This window comes from Schistocerca nitens, chromosome 2 (assembly GCF_023898315.1).
Source record: "Schistocerca nitens isolate TAMUIC-IGC-003100 chromosome 2, iqSchNite1.1, whole genome shotgun sequence".
Classification (NCBI taxonomy): domain Eukaryota; kingdom Metazoa; phylum Arthropoda; class Insecta; order Orthoptera; family Acrididae; genus Schistocerca; species Schistocerca nitens.
The window spans coordinates 491,549,921-491,568,658 of NC_064615.1; positions in this window are offsets into that span (position 1 = coordinate 491,549,921).

The following is an 18,738-nucleotide window of genomic DNA, read 5'->3' on the forward strand; positions in this document are numbered from 1 at the left end:
GACGGATCGTGAGTCATGCTTGGATGGTTCAGCTGATGGTGCACTTACCCGTGAAAGGCTAAGGTCGAGAGTTTGGGTCTCGGTCTGGCACACAGCTTAACCTATGAGGAAGTTTCAACAGTAACATTATTAAATGTAGGGAGATCATGAAGTCCATTACCATTATTGTCTTATCCTTAAAATTTTTGATTTTTTTAAAAAGTAATATTAAAAAATTTACACAATAGTAGAACGAACAGCTGTTGCTGCTGACAGACTGCATCCAAGACTACCTGAATGCTACATTTCCAAGAGATGTTTTAGGCATGTGTTGTCAAGACTTTGGACTCACCACTCACCTGATGTGACTCTATTGGCCTTCTTCATCTGGTGATTTATCGAATCTGAGGTGCATCAAGCGAGTAATTCACAATCTTCAGCAACTGAAGAACCACAGTCATTGGGGGTCACATTAGGTGAGTAGCGATTCGAAAGTCTTGGCAACATGTGGCTAAAACATCAATTTGAAATGTGGCATTCAGGTAGTCTCGGATGCAATCGGTAAGCAACAAGAGCTGTTGTTTCTTCTATTGTGTTCATTCTTTTATATAACTTGCAAGAAAGTCAAAATTTTTAATGATAATACAGAAATGGTAAGGGATCTTGACAAACACCCTGTATAATACTGGAATGAGAAACTATTTACACTATTCATCATTGAGTCTTAGTGTGGCACAGAAAGGAGTGAGATATAGAAACATAACGGCCTTTGAAGATCTGTGCTGTGATATAAAGAATTTAATGGGTAACACAGTTTACTTCAAACAAAAACTGAGATCATATCTCCTTGAGAACTACTGCATAGAAGAATTTCCGAATGTGTAGTAGTATAACATGTGTATGTATGTTTAAGAGAGGGGGAAAGAGAGGAGGAAAGGGGAGATTAAACATAGTTTAGTATAAAACACTGTATACACGATAAAAAGTCCGCAAAATCACGTAAATGGTTAGCATGTTTCCTCATTTTCCAAATAACTAATTAAATGGACTGCCAGACAGATGGAAATATGTCTGTGGAGGTTTCGCACATTACTGTGGCCATACATAGGACTATTATTCAAAACTGATTTTGTGGCTAAATGTGACTGTTGAAATAGTTTGCAACCTTTCAGCCAAGTGTGTGGATGTTAGATGTGTCGACAAAGTTTCTCGTTACCACCAGAGCATCATTCATTCTAAACATTTCCGTGATGCATTTGATTTAAAGCGTCATGTATTTCTGGTGCGTGAGAAGGACGAAGCCTGTGAAAGAATTGAACTGTGCCCAATTTGTGGATCCATATTAAATACGAAAACCACTCCAGAACATTGTCATAACAATGTCTTAGTATGAATACAGAAACTTTAATAGTACAAAGTGCAACCTTCAAAAAAATCAAATAACCAAATTGAACAAGAAACTAATTTCAGATCTGTAAAGCACCATGCACTGAGAACTATTGAAGAAGGTGTTTCAAAGGAAGCTGCTCACAATCCTGGAACCATTATGAAATGTATGGGACACATATCGCAAAGTACTGACGGTCAATATTAAACATATACACAGAAGGGCAGGAAGGATGATCACATGATTATTTGACTTGACAGATAGCAGCACAGAAATGCCATAAACGCTGACTTACTGGGCACTTAAGGATAGATAGTAATTATTCACTTAAGTCTACATACAAAGTGAAGCAGCTTATTTTTTATGTTCACTATGAAGTGTAACTAAACAAACACCGTTTTAGAATGCAACAATTTTATTTCACAACTCACTTCTCCCTTTTTTTTACAATCTTAGCTCTTTAAAAAAATGTGGATTTACCAAAACACAATTCAGAATTGCCTTCACATCATCTCACCTCACAGTACCATCACATCAAGGTATATTCACTCTGTCAAACACATCATGTCACATCAGTTCGCTTAGTCCAGTACCAAACGGCGTGAGTGAGGCTATGAATTAATATCTGTTATACAAAAAATTGGAGTATAGTATCAAAATTGAGGAACTATCAATGATAAAATTTATTTATGGCCAAAACAAACTTTATAATGTAAGTTCTTGATCAGTTTTGTGTGGTAAAGTTCTGGGGGGTTAAAAACATGTCAAGACATCGTTATTTATTTTCTTGGAAAAATATATTCACACAAACACATCAAACAACATTTATAAGGTAATGAATAGAGTCTTTTCACATTATCGATTATGTTTCTTTCTTACATAACAAACTGAGTCATAAACAACTGCACTATCTCCTTCACTTGAGCTGAATTTTTTATTTAAAACTTTCAGTGATTTATGTTTTTATTTATAGACGGTGTGTTTGATGTCAATTCTGTTATTGTAACATCTTAGTAATTTTATGCTTTTAGATATTTGACCTGGCTTGTGGAAGAACACTCAATGGAAAATTATCCAAGTCATCATGGAAAATTGCAATATGCCACGAAAACAAAGCTTAATAACAAAATGAAGCTCAATATGACACAAAAATCCACTACTTTAACATGAGTGAGCATGGCGAAAATAGATTAAACTTAGCGATGGTAGCAGACCACGACTGCATCAAAACTTCTACCCGAGAAACCTTGTTGTAACGTGAGTGACATGACAGCCGGTTGATGCCTGTGTGAATGCCGCCATTTGAAATGCATTCTGGAATATTGAGACGTGATGTCACAGCCAGTGTGGATTAGCCTTAAGGGGTAGAGACTTTCATATACTTTCTTCAAAGATACGTTCGTAAAACAATGGAATATACAATTTGGATTTCCTTGAAATAAATAATTTCCTTCTTTAGTCACTGTTTACAGATTTATATATCGCCTCCTCATTCCTTCTAGTGATGTCTGTGATGTTGACAGTGAATTTCGTCACATGCCCTGTTTTTGTAATTTTCTGGGTCGCTTGGAAATACTTTGTATCCTGTTCAACTGGCAACTGATTTGGTGGTTTTTCATGGTTACATGTATTACAGTCATGGAGGAAATACGTTGGCACCCCCGATGCAGACTGCACACACTTGAACAGTGAGCTCGTGAAGATAAGTAGTTAATTCTGTAATAACCGTCAGTTAAGTTTCTGCATCACTTCAGTACAGTATTAAACAAAATTTCTACTGTTGTAGAACTGCTTTCATTCCAGAAGGAGTAACGAACACCAATAATAATATGGGTAATGTATTACTTCATTTATCTATAGCATAGATTGGTATGGCACACTTCAGTGTACGGTGAAACTTTACAATTTTTGCATTAGCCTTTGAATAGTATGTAGTAGTTCTAGAGAGTTACACCCACAGTTCTTTACCAACGATTAAAATATTCTAGACTGAAACTGTCTCGCTTGATCTGTTATTATTTGTTGTGGCATTCCAAATCTGGTAAGCCAGGAAGTAAAAATTGCTGTTTTTGCGGTCTCTGTTTCAATGGTTTGAAGGGTCACAATTTCTGGACAGCTAGTAAATCTATCTACACGAATTAATCAGCAACTAAATCCATTGGAGGGTGGTAGAAGATCCACTGCATCAATATTAGTATGTAGGCAATGGCAGTTTGGAAACCAAATACATTGTTGTCAGATGTCCTCTTATAATGTAACATATGTTGTTCTGCAGTGTTGCCATATTTCGCACCATATGGCAATTGCCCTATGTATAAAATAGTGGGAAATTCAGAAATTGATGGGAAATTAAAAATCTAGAGGGATATTCGAACGGTAGCCCAATTGTGCTACAGTGTTTTCCGCCCAATCCTATGACTTCACTGTGGAAGTAGGGCTGCTGTCCTAAGTGTAAACTGGCAGAAATTTGAAAAATCGAAGATGTGTATTTTCTATTGGTGTGAAATTCAAAAATCTAAGATGGCGAATTTTGCATATAGGCACATGCTCTATAGCGTCATAATTCAAGATGGCTGACCTGGGAGAACTCAAAACAGCTAACTGGAGTACAAGTATTTTTGCCAGATTTACAGGCTTTTCCCCTGATGTCACCTGAGTCAAAGGATGTTTGCTTTCCTTTCAGGTCCAAACCTACCTATTAGAGAATAGATGCCAGTCTGAAGCTGGGGTTCTGGGACAGAAGCCACTGTCTGGGCTGTGGAACAGGGCCAGGCTATGAGTCATCGCCTCTGGCCTACGTGCTCTATAGCTGCTGGCGTGTGCCCTGAGATAGCACTAGGTGTAACTAATGTTTAGGTATAGATGATCTCATTTCAGCATGCTTTTAATGAAATGTAAATGCATCTGTTCTTATTGAAATTGTGAGCAATGCAGATGGCTCTGCATCTTGTAAAAATTGAACACTTTACGCAGATATGTGCGATCGCCTACAGTAAAAAACTGAACTGTAAATGCGCCCATTCTTATAGAAAATAATGCATGCAATGCAGATGTAACTACAGGTTGTACCCAATAAATGTATATATTTATATGACAGGGTAGAATGAAAAAAACAATTATTAGAGTTCCAGAAACTAGATTTATTTGTTTGTCAAAATAGAATATATAAAACACATCTTTTTTCACTAGCTGAACTCATTCATTTTCATGTAATATATGTACGTTTCCACACACACACACACACACACACACACACACACACACACACACAAAAGACTTCACATGTTAGACTTTTAGATAATACTTTTTTTTCGATACAGAAAAAACGAGGTACAAAAACTGTATGAATACGAGGGTTGACTGAAAAGTAATGCCTCCACCTTCGTAACTCTTCAACAGTTGGCAGCATTGGTATGCAGGAGATACTGGCTTGTTCCGTAGCCTCTTCTTTACAGCTCCAGTTTACGGGAAGCCATGGCATTGAACGGTTGTGTTGTTACAGTGTAAAATATGGAACCCTGTGCAGACGGTCGGTCAATGCGATTTAAGCAACGTGCAGTCATAGAATTCTTGACAGCAGAAGGTGTCACCCCAAAGGAGATTCATTAGAGAATGAAAGCAGTTAATGGTGATTGTGTTGATGTGAGTACTATGCATCTTTGGGCGAGTAAGTTTAAAGATGTTGAGGAGGGAACATCTGAACTGCGTGACAAACAAAGAGTTGGACGTCCTGTGACAGCAAACACTGAGTTTCACAAGCAAAATGTTGGCAGATTGATTCAGAACGATCGTCGTATAACTCAGAGAGAAAATACAAACACAATCGGCATTTAACAAGAACGTGTGGGTCACATTGTTGCTTTGCTTGGCAATCGGAAGATACGTGCATGATGGGTACCCCAGATACTGACTCCTGGAATGAAAGCGCACAGACTTGAAATTTGCCAGGAACGAGAATGAAGGTGACGCCTTTCTCTATTTCACTGTGACAGGAGACGAAACGTGGGTACACCATTACGACCTGGAGACGAAATGTCAGTCTATGGAATATCGACACTAAGACTCGCCCAAGAAAAAGAATTTCAAGATGCAGTGTTCTAGGATGCAGATGTTGTTATCCATGGTGATTTCCTTGATTGTGGAACAACAATAAATTCAGAAGGTTACATCACAACGCTGCGAACTCTGAAACGATGGCTAACAAGAGGCCAAAAGGAAAAGGGAAATGTTTTCCTGCAGCATGACAATGGCAATCTGCATACTTCACGTGCCACCACAGCAGAACTTCAGAGACCTAATCTCACCTCCGTACGGCATCCTCCATACAGTCCAGATTTAGCATCTTCTGACTTACATCTGTTCCTGATAATGAAAGACGATCTGTGGGGACATCATTATGCTTCTGATGAAGATGTTGAGAGCACTGTGAGACTGTGGTTGCGGAAACAGTGTCGACGGCTTCAGAAAACTTGTTCACCGTTGAGAGAAATGTATCCAATTGGCTGGTAATTATGTGGAAAAGTGAATGTTGGTAATTAAAGATCACATTCTATGGATTATTTCTGCATTTGATTTATTAAAAAATTTCGACCCAAACTCAATTAACGAAGGTGGAGGCAATACTTTTCGTTAAACCCTTGTAGAATATGTACGAGTAGTAAGTTAAGAATTTAGAGAAATATATATAGAAAATTTGTCTCAGAGGTTATGCTTTCCTCTACAGTGTATGCTCTTTTCACCAGTTAGGAATACATGTAGCAAACAGCTGATACACTTTTACGTTTTTCATCCAAAAGAAAGTGATTTGTGTCCATATGGTGGGGTTTTGATCCCACCAGCACAGACGACAGCTTGTCGTCATGTCATGACAGGCCAATTTGCAGTTGAGATGCAGTGTGCATCTCATGACAACATAATTGAATACTGAATTGTTACACCATCGGATATGGAGCGCCTTCAGCACCACCACACAGACACTTCAGGTAGTCTTGAAGCGTGACAGCCACTGACACTGCATGCTGCACATCTGTAGTCCGTCTAACAAGAACCTCTTTGTGTGTGAGGTCGCAAAAGGCCAGTGATGTTTACAGCACTCAACGCCCCACGTATTGTCTACCATGCAACCACAATGTTGGCTACTAATGGCAACTGGGCAGAACTGGAGGTATCCAGTGGTGAGCACAACATGAGGCTATGGAGCATAGTTGAACTGCTTAGTCGATGAGTAACTCACAACACAGCAGTGAAACGACAAGCAGAGCAAACATTGCATTATATTTACAACAACAGTTGCCAAAGTTAACATTTAGTAACCCAAGGTATTTCACAAAGACAGAAAAAGTGCAGATGAAGTATTAGCGTTACTACAAGATGGGTTAGTAGACTGTGTGGTCTCATATACACTCGATTGTGCGGACAACATACATGAGAAGTACAATGACGACGATACATGCTTAACAACTGTTAGTGGTTCTGAAACAGGTGTCGAGCAATGTAATTGATCATCCTTGTTGGTCAGGGAGCCACAAATCCCATCTCCAGTCAAATATAGTAAAAGACAATCGTTGTCTAGGAAGCAGGTACTAAACATAATTACATACATGAAAGATCATCCACAGTATAGTGAAAAAACAGTTATTAACAGATTTTGAATAAGTCCACAGCAATATGACCATGTAGTGCACAAGACGAACTACAGAGATTCAAAGGAGGACAAAGTGCACTTGTTACAAAAACCGGTGTTTCTATACATTTCACAGGATGTGCGTGATATTGACCTACTGCATTATGCACAAGAAACTGTGCGCGACGTAGATTACAGTGGTTTCAAGGGAAGCAGTGGATGGCTGCATAGCTTCAAACAGTGCTACACAATTGGAAGAGGTAAGATAACAAAATTTCAGACAAAGCACCAACTTGACGCAAAGCACCAACTTGACGATGTGCAGCAAACTGCCGAATCAGACCGAAAATTTGTAGGTCAAATAAACAAACATATCCCATCACTGAGAAAAACTTTTTTCAGCCACAACCAATCAGGATTTGACGAGGAAATGCATATGAAAGGAACCATGGAACTTTGAGTTACCAAGAGAATTATATCAAGATCTAACATCAATGCCTTAATGCATTCATTTACAATTATGGTGAGCGTTAATCTGGACGGTAAATTGGCTAGAAAGTTATTTATTGTGTTGCAAGAAGCTGGAGGTATCCTGTCCTCTACGATTCTTTCTTGTGCCCATGATTTTGCAAGGACAGTACGGAATATTAACGTTACAGCAAACAAGATTGGAAAATTGGGAGTAAGCGCGCTGGTTTTGGACAATAGCTTGTCAAACTAACTTGCTATTACTTGATTCCTGGTCTGAATATAGAAATTATACTCCTTTGGAAAACGTATGTGACTTTGCAGTTCGTACCACCTGGAACCATTGGACAAATTCAGCCTCTGGATGCTTGTTTCTTCCATGCCAATAAAATATATTATCACAATATCTGCAGCTACGCCTCAAGGATAGTAAGTTTCACGATAAGATCTATGACAGACTGTTTTGCATTCAAGTGCATTCCATCAAATTCCATCAGTTCTCATCATCCCATTACACTAATATGATTCTGTATGCATTCTTTAAGAGTGGGTACCTAGTTGAGCGTCCTGCACAGTTTGTAAATGGTTCAAATGGCTCTGAGCACTATGGGACATAACATCTGAGGTCATTAGTCCCCTAGAACTTAGAACTACTTAAACGTAACTAACCTAAGGACATCACACACATCCATGCCCGAGGCAGGATTCGAACCTGGGACCGTAGTGGTCGCGCGGTTCCAGACTGAAGCGCCTAGAACCGGTCGGCCACATTGGCCGGCCACAGTTTGTAACTCCCGACGAGTTCGCCTTCGATCTTCATGGTGCAAACATTTATGATCACTTTGGCACACCACTTTTCATTCGGTGTTCAAGATGCAAGTTAACGGTTTGTTTTGAACATTTCTTGAATTCTGGCGATGTCCATTTGTGAAATGTAATACATACACTTTATAGGAGGTTGGTGTCTACAACTCCCAGACATTCATTTTCTGTCGCCCTGCTGATGCACATGGTGAGCCATTAGTAGCTATTATTTTCCTGCAATAATCGAGCCTTACTAAACAGTGAACTTGAGACATCGCACTCAAGGAGTTCCTTGTCAGTTTGTCTTCTACATATAGCACTACGAATTTTACGCAACACCAACTTGTCAGAAAGGGGAGCATTTTCTTGCTTTTCCAGTAAGTCCAATGACCCCTCGGCCCATTGAAGCGCTGACGCATGCCTGATTACTGTTCCTGGAGTCACTGTCATTCACCTCCTCGAATTTCCCTTGTACTGGCTGGATGGTAGCATAGCACTGTCCTTCAACATCTCTTGACCCGGCTCTCTTTGATCCACGTGAAGCCATGAGAAATATTTTCTTTGGAAGTTTCACATGCTGCAGTACTTTGCAAAACACAGCTAACGTAGCTAATTAGAGTCTTCCTCGTCATCAGAATCACTGCTTTCAGCAATATCACGGTTAATGTTTTTCCATGAGTTGCCGATGGTTGATTGTTTTATTTTACACCACACATTCGACATTACATAAATTGCGTATAGTGCAGTCAATTGTTTCCAAAATGTTTGAAGATTGCTGTCCTCATCAATATGTTTTTGTAGCAGATTTCCTCTATAAATTTTCTTCATGGCAGCAATGACACCATAATCCACTGGCTGAATTAAGGCAGTCATATTTGGGAGTAAATACACTCCTGGAAATGGAAAAAAGAACACATTGACACCGGTGAGTCAGACCCACCATACTTGCTCCGGACACTGCGAGAGGGCTGTACAAGCAATGATCACACGCACGGCACAGCGGACACACCAGGAACCGCGGTGTTGGCCGTCGAATGGCGCTAGCTGCGCAGCATTTGTGCACCGCCGCCGTCAGTGTCAGCCAGTTTGCCGTGGCATACGGAGCTCCATCGCAGTCTTTAACACTGGTAGCATGCCGCGACAGCGTGGACGTGAACCGTATTGCAGTTGACGGACTTTGAGCGAGGGCGTATAGTGGGCATGCGGGAGGCCGGGTGGACGTACCGCCGAATTGCTCAACACGTGGGGCGTGAGGTCTCCACAGTACATCGATGTTGTCGCCAGTGGTCGGCGGAAGGTGCACGTGCCCGTCGACCTGGGACCGGACCGCAGCGACGCACGGATGCACGCCAAGACCGTAGGATCCTACGCAGTGCCGTAGGGGACCGCACCGCCACTTCCCAGCAAATTAGGGACACTGTTGCTCCTGGGGTATCGGCGAGGACCATTCGCAACCGTCTCCATGAAGCTGGGCTACGGTCCCGCACACCGTTAGGCCGTCTTCCGCTCACGCCCCAACATCGTGCAGCCCGCCTCCAGTGGTGTCGCGACCGGCGTGAATGGAGGGACGAATGGAGACGTGTCGTCTTCAGCGATGAGAGTCGCTTCTGCCTTGGTGCCAATGATGGTCGTATGCGTGTTTGGCGCCGTGCAGGTGAGCGCCACAATCAGGACTGCATACGACCGAGGCACACAGGGCCAACACCCGGCATCATGGTGTGGGGAGCGATCTCCTACACTGGCCGTACACCACTGGTGATCGTCGAGGGGACACTGAATAGTGCACGGTACATCCAAACCGTCATCGAACCCATCGTTCTACCATTCCTAGACCGGCAAGGGAACTTGCTGTTCCAACAGGACAATGCACGTCCGCATGTATCCCGTGCCACACAACGTGCTCTAGAAGGTGTAAGTCAACTACCCTGGCCAGCAAGATCTCCGGATCTGTCCCCCATTGAGCATGTTTGGGACTGGATGAAGCGTCGTCTCACGCGGTCTGCACATCCAGCACGAACGCTGGTCCAACTGAGGCGCCAGGTGGAAATGGCATGGCAAGCCGTTCCACAGGACTACATCCAGCATCTCTACGATCGTCTCCATGGGAGAATAGCAGCCTGAATTGCTGCGAAAGGTGGATATACACTGTACTAGTGCCGACATTGTGCATGCTCTGTTGCCTGTGTCTATGTGCCTGTGCTTCTGTCAGTGTGATCATGTGATGTATCTGACCCCAGGAATGTGTCAATAAAGTTTCCCCTTCCTGGGACAATGAATTCACGGTGTTCTTATTTCAATTTCCAGGAGTGTATTTTATAAAATCGTCCCGTCATCCGATTTCAGAACAGGTTCACTCGGACGCGATGGTGTATTGTCTAATAACGATACAGGTAGACGCTTCAACGTTAAATGTTCTCGCACCTGTGGCACAAAGCAATTATGAGACCATGTTTGAAATATTGTGCGGTCCATCCAGGCCATATTTTGGTGAAAAAAATGGATAGGTAACTTGTACGTTTCTTTTCCTTTGAAACAGCGCGGTTTTTTAGCTTTACCTACTGTTCCAAGTTTGACTTCATATGATCCCATACCATTAGCACAACACAACACAGTTATCCTTTCCTAACCTGATTTATAACCATATACTGTGCGTTGAAAGCTTAAGTCATTGCTGGCAGACACTTCCAAAACAACCCCGGTTTCATTCGCGTTGTACACTATGTGATCAAAGTATCCAGAGACGTGACTGAAAATGACTTAGTAGTTTGTGGCGCCCTCCACGGTAATGCTGGAATTCAATATGGTGTTGTCCCACCCTTAGCCTTGATGACAGCTTCCACTCTCGCAGGCATACGTTCAGTCAGATGCTGGAAGGTTTCTTGGGGAATGGCAGCCCATTCTTCCCGGAGTGCTGCGCTGAGGAGAGGAATCGATGTCGGTCGGTGAGGCCTGGCACGAAGTCGAAGTCCAAAACATCCCAAAGGTGTTCCACAGCATTCAGGTCAACGCTCTGTGCAGGCCAGTCCATTACAGGGATATTGTTGTCGTGTAACCACTCCACGATAGGCCGTGCATTATGAACAGGTGCTCAATCGTGTTGAAAGATGCAATCGCCATTCCCGAATTGCTCTTCAACAGTGGGAAGCTAGAAGGTGCTTCAAACATCAACGTAGGCCTGTGCTGTGACAGTGCTACGCAGAACAACAATGGGGGCAAGCCCCCTCCACGAAAAACACGAGCACACCATATCACCACCGCCTCTAAATTTTACTGTTGGCGCTACACACACTGGCAGATGACGTTCACCGGGCATTCGCCATACTCACACCATGCCATCGAATCGCCACATAGTGTACTGTGATTCGTCACTCCACACAACGTTTTTCCGCTGTTCAATCGTCCAATGTTTACGCTCCTTACACCAAGCGAGGCGTCGTTTGGCATTTACCGGCGTGATGTGTGGCTTATGAGCAGCTGCACGACCATGAAATCAAAGTTTTCTCACCTACCACCTAACTGTCAACTGTCATAGTAGTTGTAATGGATACTGATGCAGTTTGGAATTCCTGTGTGATGGTCTGGATAGATGTCTGCCTATTACACATTACGACCCTCTTCAACTGTCGGCAGTCCCTTTCAGTCAATGGACGAGGTCGACCTGTACGCTTTTGTGCTGTACGTGTGCCTTCACGTTTCCACTTCACTATCACAGTGGATCTAGGGATGTTTAGGAGTGTGGAAATTTCACGTACAGACGTATAACACAAGTGACACCAATCACCTGAGCACGTTCGAAGTCCGTGAGTTCCGCGGAGCGCCCCATTCTGCTCACTCACGATGTCTAATGATTACTTAGGTCACTGATATGAAGTACCTGGCAGTAGGTGGCAGCACACTGCACCTAATATGAACAACTTATGTTTTTTGGGTATCCGGGAGCTTTTGAACACATAGTGTATAATTGCTCCAGTTCCAAATTTTCTCGTTCAATAAACGGGAGATGCATCAAAATCTCCTTCAGTCCCCAAGATTTTGAAGAAAAACTGGACCTGTTTGACACAAGTTGTACCACATACTTGTCTGTCCTCTGCTCTTTTCTCCTGAAACCATCTCAACGTCGCTTCATCCAGTTCTGTGTAAGTAGACATGTTCATAGCCTTCCATTTTGACGACCCTTTAGATGAATCAAACTGCTCGCAAATTGAATTATCTCGCCCTTGTTTTTCGGAATATCACCGATCGTAGTTTCAAAAATGGCCCTGAGCACTATGGGACTTAACTTCTGAGGTCATCAGTTCCCTAGAACTTAGAACTACTTAAACCTAAGGACATCACACACATCCATGCCCGAGACAGGATTCGAACCTGCGACCGTAGCGGTCACGCGGTTCCAGACTGTAGCGCCTAGAACCACTCGGCCACCGCGGCCGGCGATCGTAGTTTCATCCACGTTATAATTCAGTGCCAGATTCCGAGCATCAATATTGCTATCTTCGAGTTTGTATATCATTTCCAGTTTCTGCTGTATCGTCACCACAAAACGTTTTTGCTTTTCAGACTTTGTTCGGCACTGACAGAACCAAATGACTACAGTATCCACTGCAACAATACAGCCCAGCACTACTACACCCGTATTGTAACGTGACATCGTTCACCAGCAATTCCGAAGGCAAAGGATGTCGGGTGCGACAGAAAATCCGGTGGATTTGATGGTGTTGTTGACGAGCTACAGAGAATAGGATACAGAAAACGGAAAGCTCTGGCACAAAATCGGAACATCTGGAGCAGAATATTGGAAGAGGCGCAGATTCACCATCAAACTATAAAGACGCAAGAGAATAAGAATTAATTATGCAAACAACAATGAATGTTTGTACAGTAAACTCCCGATTTTTTTGTTTTTTAACTGCCAATATTTTTCACGGTAATAGAAAAATTTTCAGTAGCTGAAAGCAAAAAGAAATGAGAGAACAGGCCGAGGGTAATCCTCAATGCGGTCACTGTATAAGCTGTTCGCATAATTCTGCTTCTTCTGTGACTTTATAGTTTGATGGTGAGTCTCCGCCTATTTCACTGTTCTCTTCCAGATGTTCCGATTTTATGCTAGTGCTTTCCGTTTTCTGTGTTCCATTCTGCACACCGTCAATAACACCATTATAGCCACAAGATTTTCTGCTGGACCTGATCTCGCTGTCTTCGTAATTTCCGCTTAATATCTTCCTCGATACTCTTGTATCAACCCTCTGCAGTACACGCCAACACCTTCTCAGTGTCACTGGCCTTACTATTTTTCTGTTGGTTTGATTTATATAGATGATATCGTCTTCTCAACCTTCCTACTTCACAGCAGGAACCCATTATTCGACAACGTACTTTCTCTCATAAGCGTCCGACAAGAAGTACCAATGTAAGATCCAAAGAAATGCCCCCCCCCCACCCACCTCCCCCCCACCCACTCCCCAGCCCTATAGGCGACAATATTTGCGAAGGAGTTCGTAACAGAGTATCAAAGTTTGAAGAGCACCTAAAAACTAGTGAAGCTCACATAATAGTAGGTGCAGAAAGTTGGTTAAAACCCGAAATTGACAGCAGCAAGATTTTAGGGAAAATTTAAAGCATGTGTCTAAATAATAGGCAAATGAGAAAAGAGATTGGTGTATGTGTCTCAATGAAATCAAATCCATCGAGATAAAAACTAAATTTGCATGCGAAATTGTTTGGGCAAGACTAAGAATCAGTGGTGTGCATAAATTTACAGTTGGATCCTTCTGTCCACCACTAGACTCAATCCCTGATGTAATTGAAAACTTCAGAGGAAACCTCAGTTCACTAGTACGTAAATTCCGCAACTGTACTGTAATATGGGAGGAGACCTAAATCGTCCAATACCCAATAGGGATAATTACAGTTTTGTTAGTGGTGTGTGTGACAAGCCACTGTACAAAACATTAATAGACGCTTTCTCTGAAAATTTCCGAAACAGATAGTTTGGCAACGTACTCGTGATGGACATACTGTATATTGGATATAATGGCAACAAACAGGCTGACGTCTTTGACGATCTTGGTATACAAACTGATATCAGAGACAATAATGCAGTTTTAACAACAATGATTAGCGAAGTACAAAGGGAAATTAAAGGAAGTAGAAACATTTCAAAGTTCAGCAATCAGGCAGTAGGATAGTATCTCGACGAGGAATCTGAAACTTTTAGCTGGAGACAGGATTATGTGGAGGAACTGTGGCTCATGTATAAAGGAATAGTTGACCATGCACAGGATAGATACGTACCCAGTGGAACAATTCATGATGTAAGGACCCTATCTGGTGTACAGTCACAGTAAAGAAGCTTCTAAGAAAACAGAGACAGTATTATGGCAGGTGTAAAGCAAATTATAAGCGTAAACATAGAAAGATACTGAATCAAACACGTTTGGCTATCAAGCGGATTATGGGTGAAAACTTCAACTACTAGCGTAGCAGAACTTTATTGAAAGAACTGTCACAAAACGACAGTAAATCTTTCGTGTGTAGGAGCTGTTCGTGGCAACAAAGTTAGTGCCCAAACACTCAAGGACGAGACAGGAACTGAATTTAATGGCAGCAAAGAAAAAGCAGAGGTCCATAATTCGGTTTTCAAATGTCCCTTTACGAAGGAAAACCAAAGAGTATTGCCTCAATTTAATTTTCGTGCGATTGAAAAGATGGGCGGAATAGATATTAGTGTCAGTGGCATTGAGAAACAGCTGAAATCACTCAGATTAAACAAAACTCCAGGTTCCTACTAGATTCTATACCGTGTCTGCGGATGATTTACTCTCTCATGTAACCATAATTTGCCAAAGATCCCCCAAACAAAAAACTGAGCCCAGTGGTTGGATGAAAGTACAGGTCACTCCATCCTACAATAAGGGCAGCAGTTATGATTTTGATACCATTCTTTGTAGAATCTTAGAACGTATTCTGAGCGCAAATGTTATGCGGTATTTCTCTGTGCAAGCCAGTATTAATTCTGAAAACATTGGTCGCGTGAATCCAAAATCATGCTTTTTTCACATGACATGGTGAGAGCCAATAATCAGGCAGTTAGGTACACGCCGTATTTCTTGACATCCAAAGAATAATTGACTCAGCACTCCACATGTGCTTATTATCAAAAGTACGAAGCGAAATTTGTGGCTGGATTGAACATTTCTTGGTGGGGAGGCCATAGCAGTATTGGGGCAAAACGCTTTTGCCCAAAAGTAGCGTTATCCAAGATGGCGGCGATGACGTCACCCAATCCCAAGGCAGTTTCTGCCCCAAACTGACATTAATTGATGACGTCATCCAAGATGGCGTCTTTGACGTCAGCTGATGACGTCATCCAAGATGGCGTATGTGATGTCAGCTGATGACGTCATCCAAGATGGTGGCTGTGACATTATCCAAGATGTCAGTAAAGTGCCACGCCCCCCTGCCATGACGCCTGTCACACCCCCCTGACACGCCTGCCCTGGCAGGAAGTTCAAATTCCATCAGGACAATGCAACCTCTAATAACCTAAGAAAAAGCCGGGCAAGGAAGCTCACTTGGGTTACCGCCACTAACTTGTCATCGGACCGCCACATCTACCTAGTGATTCATGTGAAGTTTGAATTTTGGCTGGAAGATAGGTCAACTCGGCTATCTCTACTAACCTAAGAAAATGGCGGGAAAGAACGGGCACTTGGGCCACTTCCACTAACCTAAGTCACCCGACCACCACCTCGTCCTAGGAATTGGCGGGAAGTTTGAATTTTGGAGGTAAAGAAAGGTCACTTGGGCTATCTCTACTAACCTAAGAAAATGGAGGGAAAGAAAGGTTACCTCCACTAACCTAAGTCATCTGACTGCCACCTCATCATAGGAAATGGCAGGGAGAGGACTCGACCTGTGCTGGATATAAGTCTTTATTTTGCATGAACTATTTATTTAAAGAATTAGAGGCAGTACCACCACTTAGTGTGTTCACCACAAGGTCTGTCTCTAGTACACAGTACCACCACCAGAGGGCACTGTCATCCACTCTGTGACATAATCCAAGATGGTTGTCTTATGGTGGAGAGGAAGGGCCTCATAACAGGAAATTCAGGAGTATAGTGTTTATTTAGAAAAAAAAATCATTTTGTGGGGGTTGGATTTCTCTTGCTCATCATTCTCTGTTGCATAGGTCTTGTAAGAAATAATTACATGGAGCAAACATGATGCATAACCTAATGTTCGACACTGTACTCCGGATGTCTTAACATAATGTAGGACCCTTTGTCAGCACTTAACCAATTGTTCTGTTAAGTGGTTTTCCATGTCACCCCCAAGACCTTAACTATTCTACCGCCATTGATACCAAATTAAGTAATTAGTTATGTCCTCTCACCATTTTCTGGTACACTTTTCGAATTTCACATGCTTTTGAACGCAATTTCTGGTGCATTCTTCTTTGCCCCCCACCCCCTCAAACTTTTGTACTGCATTTTACATAAAAATTATGCAAATTAACCTAATGTTCTGCACTTCACCTGCTGTTCTGCTCTATGTTACCCACTCACACACACCCTCCCCTTAACTAATGTACTGCTAACACCATGTTCATATAAGAAATTATGCAAATTAATTAAATCGATATTTTTAACATGTATGGGGTAGTTTTTTTAAATTCACAGCACTCTGTTGGTAGGTGAAATCGAGGGAATACAGTTTAAACAAAAGATCGCTATTAAAAAACACATCCTGCCCCTCGACACTCGATGCCACAGCCGCCCACAACGCCGCCGCAGCCGCCGCCGCCGTTGCCCCAGGTCCTGACCCCACCCCGGCCGTGGCCGCCATAGCATCTCTCTGGCATCCATGGGTCGCCCTCACTCAGGCTAGCGGGTTAGGGCTGCAGCAACCAGGCTGCTCACAGCGGTCAGATTCCACAGCTTCTCCTCCTCCACTGTCACTTCCTCACTGATCACGTGAGGTACAGCACACATCCCTGTCCACCTCGCCACAGAACTCCAAGGCATGCTCACACTGATCCAATATGTGTAACTCCTCTGGGTGGCATGTATGTTTACCTTTGCTGCCGCTATAGCTATGGGTACTGATGTCACAGACTGTGCTATAGAAACCTGTTCCAGAATAGCACAGGCTGCTTTTCCCGTAGTGATCCTAATGGAACAAACGAGCTGCGTCCAGCCATGCATGTCTGCCCCAGCATGACTGACACCTTGCCATGAAACGTCTGCATGGCAACTCACCATCTAAATGGTTCTCAATGTTAGTCTTGACGTCACATGGCTTTGTAAAATAAGAGCCAAGTCAACCTCTCGGAAATTGTATAGCGTCCCAGAAATAGTTAACACTTGATTTCTTGATGGATCAGCTTGTATGCATGGAAATTCATGCCCTAACCGAAGCTGTTTACGAAAATAGCGCGGGATAACGCCGAATGAATTCCTCATGATGGCCCTAACGTGGCAACCCATCCATCACATGTTACCCTTCATGCTTTCAACATACACATACGATCTCACCACTATGTAAAAACTCCTGTACCCCAGCACAAAGGACGTCTTGTGAATGTGTAGCGGACTGACAAGGCAGCCAGTCCACAGTGACGGGTAGCCGAAAGGGCACACGTACACACACGCCGACTGGTGCGAAGTCTGGAACAGGATTCGTAATGAATGTGATAACGAAAAGAACGTAGCTACTAGAACACTTAACTTTTATATCGTCCTTTGGTATACAGCATTCTTGATGATACAAGGGAGACTATCTTGAGATACATGCAATGGTACAAATGGCGCCTTGCTACGTCGTAGCCATTAACTTAGCTGAAGGCTATTCTAACTGTCTCTCGGCAAATGAGAGAAAGGCTTCGTCAGTGTAGTTGCTAGCAATGTCGTCGTGCAACTGGGGCGAGTGCTCGTACGTCTCTCTAGACCTGCCGTGTGGTGGCGCTCGGTCTGCGATCACACAGTGGCGACACGCGGGTCCGACATGTACTAATGGACCGCGGCCGATTTAAAGCTACCACCTAGCAAGTGTGGTGTCTAGCGGTGACACCACAGAATGAATGGGGGATTATGATTGGCTCTTATCGAATTTACCCTCCGAATTACTGATGCCGTTGGTGTGGAAGCGTCATCTACCTTTTCTTTTTCTTTCTGCAGATGAGACTTTCAGCGGCAAAAAAACTATTTTACACAGATAGTCATATTGCACCGACAATTAAATCCTGAAAAGTGCCCCTAGATATCGTCAAATACAGAAAGAGTCTTACTCAATTACACTGCTCTCCCACCAATAACAGGAGCTTGAATATTAGAGTGTGAAACTGATCTCCGACCCATCAATATACAGTATTACCGCACACCATATCGATCTAGTAAACATGCATATCGTATCCTGCACATGTCTTGCACATGGCTCACAGGACCTGTAGTAGACCCGAGTTAGCTCAATGGATTCA